This window comes from Limulus polyphemus, unplaced genomic scaffold (assembly GCF_000517525.1).
Source record: "Limulus polyphemus unplaced genomic scaffold, Limulus_polyphemus-2.1.2 Scaffold1472, whole genome shotgun sequence".
Lineage (NCBI taxonomy): Eukaryota > Metazoa > Arthropoda > Merostomata > Xiphosura > Limulidae > Limulus > Limulus polyphemus.
Window position 1 is genome coordinate 146,508 of NW_013667082.1, and position 4,364 is coordinate 150,871.

The window sequence follows — 4,364 nt, forward strand, 5'->3', positions numbered from 1 at the left end:
CCATCCTTCTTCTGGACTAACACGACAGGAGCTGACCACAGACTATCTGATTTCTCGACTATTCCTCCTTTAGTTAGGCCATCCATGACCTTCTCCATCTCTTGTCGCTTTACTGAAGCTATTCTCCTCGGAGGGATCTTTATTGCACGGTGATTGCCTGTGATGATGACAAATGGACTATACTCTTCTTATAGACGTCAGTTAAATGTTCTGGGAGAGAATGTCCTTTCTTTATGGTCGTATTTCTTGCATTAACATTGACTGTCTGCTCACATTTAGAGAAATTGGCCACTGTTATGGGTACTACTTGATTACCTGCCACAAGTGACCTTCCAATCCTCACATCTGCTGGCCTGGATGGGTCTTCCACTGTTTCCACAAGCATTGGGCTTCCTTGGGGATGTTCTTTTATTCTACCCCAAATTATCTTCTCTGACATAGGGGGTATTGTAGTTGACTTGAGTGCTGTGACATGCAAATCAACAGATGCAACACTTACTGGAATTTGGCCTTTGTTGTTCCTCATCGTCATTTTATCGAAGTTAACTACACACTTCCTCGGTTGTAAGTAATCCAACCCTAATATGCTACCAGTGCTCTATAGTTGTACCTGTCATCTGCTGATAACTGTCCACGTATTTCCAGTGGTTGTCCCTTCAAGCTCGTTGCCAGATATGCTGCTTTCTGCTCCTCTGTCCATACATTCATTTCTGCCAGGAGCTCAAATTTTGTTCTATATGCTTTCCACAGTGCCTTCCCATCGAATTCCTGTGGCTTCCTTCGTACTAGATCACCCCTATTACTGACACTCATGTCTGGAATGTGACTTCTGACAGGACTGAAGATGTCTGCATTAGGGTTTAGCTGCAGGGTCTGGAAATGGCTTCCTGTTGTTTGAGGCTGATTAGGTCCATGGCTAATATATCCTCTTTGTGTAAAAGGCAGTAAATCATCCTTTAATGTATTTAATTCACTTTGAAATTTACCAAAGTTTTCCATTTGTACTTCTTGTTCCAGTTGCCACTGCTGTAGTCTCTCTTCTTGTTTCTTTTCTCGTTCTTCTTGTTTCCTTTGCTGTTCTTGTATTGCTGCCATCAAATCTGCTAAGCTGTAGTTTGGTTTGCCACTTCTCGTTTCCATCTTCTTTTTCTTTCTTTTTTTTCAGTCCCACTCTTAGACACCAATTTGTTATGTCTCTGGTCGTTTGTTAATTTCCAGTAAAAATTCTTCACGAGGAACTTCAGCGATACAAGTCCTTTCTTAAATAAAACTAGTTTATTCTTCCTCAATACAACTTTGCAATACACAGAATTTCCACAGTCACTTTAACTTAAACACATGCTATAATTCACAATGATTTACATACTTTACTTACAATATTTGCTAATTGCTAATCAAATTCAATACCGATTAGCTAATAAATTCACCCAACTATTTTGTCCCCTGCTGTTAACAGAATGATGTCTGGATTGAATCAAAAGAGCTTCTTTAAGAGCATAAGCCAATATGTCACGTAAAATAAACATCGCTCTGGAGTTGTTTGTTGTCTTTCTTTAATGTTGTTTCTACAATTCATTCACAACTGAAAAAACTTTAAAACCACAAGAGCAGTTGTTTCTGCTTCACTTTTGTTGCTGGTGGCTTAGATGGCTTGTCCATCAATATAGGGACTAATGATAAGTAAACAACTGGGATTAGATATAAGGCAACAGGCAACATTCAGTGTAAAATCAAAGTGGATCAAATCTGATAATTATTTCCTTTTGCAATACTTTTTTTAAGCTTTTGTGTATTATGTAATGACAGGTATGTTATGAATCATAACTAATATACATAACTATGGTCATTTTCGATAATAGATAGTTAACAGCATAACTTAATAAATACAATGAAAATAATTTTATTCAGAAATTGAGTGGCTGTTTATCAAACTGCAGATCAAATTTATTAGAATTTCTACAACATATTCAACAGGCAGTGCTCCTTTTACTCTATTTCAGTTTTTTGCATGGAAAGCACTACATATCACAAGTTGCTCTAATTTAATGTGACAATATTTGTGTTTGAATCAAGATTATGGAATAATGGGCATTCATACCTATGTCAGATTTGTTTTCATATTGTTTTGAATATTCCAATTGAGCAAGAACAAAGATTTTATTCTGAAAACAAGTCTTTAGCAGAGCGAACAATTCATTTATACCACTTAGTTTTTTATTTTGAAGCAATTTTATTGCTTGTTTTTGTCTAATTTGCCTCCATTTTCAACTTTTAACTTCATAAGAGGCAAAAAATGAGATCATCACAAGACAGACCACCTATGCCTTCCCCTGTCTGGTGCATAGCAGCTGATTTTCATCAATTTTGCTGTAGTTATAGAGTTTTTGAAAACTAAGTGATACCAATTTAAAGACAGGGTACCTATGTTCAAACTGTGATTGCAATGTGTTCACAATTGAAATGGTTGAGCAGGCCCATTAATTATTACCCTTGAGATAACAAACTAACATAAAATTGAGGTCTGCTTAGTATAGGAAGCATTTTCCAGTCCATCATAAAATATAGACATTTTGGCTGAGTGGATCCTGGCCTAAAAGAAAAACATATCAGTGAACCTATGAAATACAGGTTCTCAAATGTAAAAACACACAGAAACTACCTCCAACTTAACTGTTCTTTTAGGCAAAAAAAGTGGGACATAAATGTTTTACTTTTCTTTTATATATTAATCTAGTTTCATTGTTTTTCCATCACTTCCTGTGAAGGGTTGTTTTTTAATGCTACATATTTGAGTATTTTTACAAATGTTTTGAAAATACTGAATCTTTATATTTGGAGAGACTAGTTTCTATTATATACGTTTAATAACCTACTCAATGTAAACAAGAACAAGGAGGGTCAATCAGATATTAAAAATAAGTTTCAAGCAAACCACAAAAGAATTCAGTTATAACGAAAGTTGTGTACAATTCTTCTTTACTGTGACATCAACTACAGCTTTCAACAAGTCATAACAGAATCATATGACAAAAAATTTCTAACACTGTTACTACTAGATAAATAGAGTGGATAGGATAAAGGTTTCTGATTTGTTTGCACTTATATTCCATAGATTATAGTAAGAGAAGACATAATTTGAAAAGACAGGTTAGGCTCCAAGTCTAACTAACACATTTTAAATTTTTAATAGGGTGGGTGATTAGCATGTGGAATCAGTTGTCGTTACTATCATTATCAGCAGAGTGGAAGTTTGCACTTCAGAAATCCATTTCTCTTATTATATTTTCAGAATTTTCTCAAAGCTGGGTATGCAAGGTCAGCCCAAAACTGTTGTTGTTCATACGTTATAAAACAATGACTTATCTTATCCTCTATATCCTTTTTTTCAACCTCCTCTGTGCTCTAGCTATGCCACCAATTTGTTTATTCCCAATTTCCCATTTACCGTTCCAAATCGAATCTGTAAAACTAAAAGTAAAATACAACCACATCTCAAACCAATGCACTACTATTATTCCTATTAGTATTAATAATATCATTAACAAAACTGACATACTAATATTCAGTAATACTAATAATACTTATTGTAATATTAATACTAATACTAATATCATTATTGAGAGGGCATTATAATTTTTACTATAAAGTGTAATTTATAAATTATAGTGTATTTTTCAGCTAGCTTGTAATTTATACTATAAATTTACAATATAGATGAAAAATACTGTTGTAACGTAAATAACAGATACAGCGATAAGCCTAAGAATCAAATTACCTATATCATCTTTAAGCCGCTTAAACATTCGATCTCCGAAGCAGGTTCATTTGTAATTAAAGTTCAAATACAGTAGTTCACTGTATTTTTGAAAGTAGAGCGTTCTCTATCTTCATAAATTTCTCAACAGACGGCGACCCTGTAATATTATCAACTGGAATACATCGATAGTAAAACAAAAAAATGAAAATCTGAAAATATTTTCTATACTGATATAATATTTATTAGCCAGGTAAATAATATCGAATGTTAAAACAACATAAAATTAACTTTAATTTGTTTAACTCTCCGAGACAAAATGTGTGAAATCTCATTTGTCAAATCATACATTCTTGTAAAATAATGATAAGATATAAAATTTAAAGTACTTGTAAGATGTTCTTACGCATCGGTGCTAGTAGTGCCAAATTTCGACTAGTTGTTCCAAAATACGATAATTGCTATGAAAACAGAGCTAGACGATTATCTTACTGATGGTCATCTATGTATTCGAATAACCATTGACAAAACACCAGGATGTATGTATTGGTTGTTACGTATTAGAATTTCAAATGGCCTGAAATTGAGTTAATTGATAAATTTAAATTTA

At 33.6% G+C, this 4,364-nt stretch overlaps 1 protein-coding gene across 1 annotated transcript in view; it reads right to left on the minus strand.

The window, feature by feature from the left end:
- LOC106463736 (centrosomal protein of 83 kDa-like) overlaps window positions 1-3,894 on the minus strand; it is a 93,421-nt gene extending 89,527 nt beyond the window's left edge. Inside the window, exon 1 of the mRNA XM_022391316.1 lies at window positions 3,776-3,894. The gene's annotated coding sequence lies outside the window, so the exon portion shown is untranslated. The remainder of the gene's footprint in view (window positions 1-3,775) is intronic.
- Window positions 3,895-4,364: the final 470 nt, after the last annotated feature.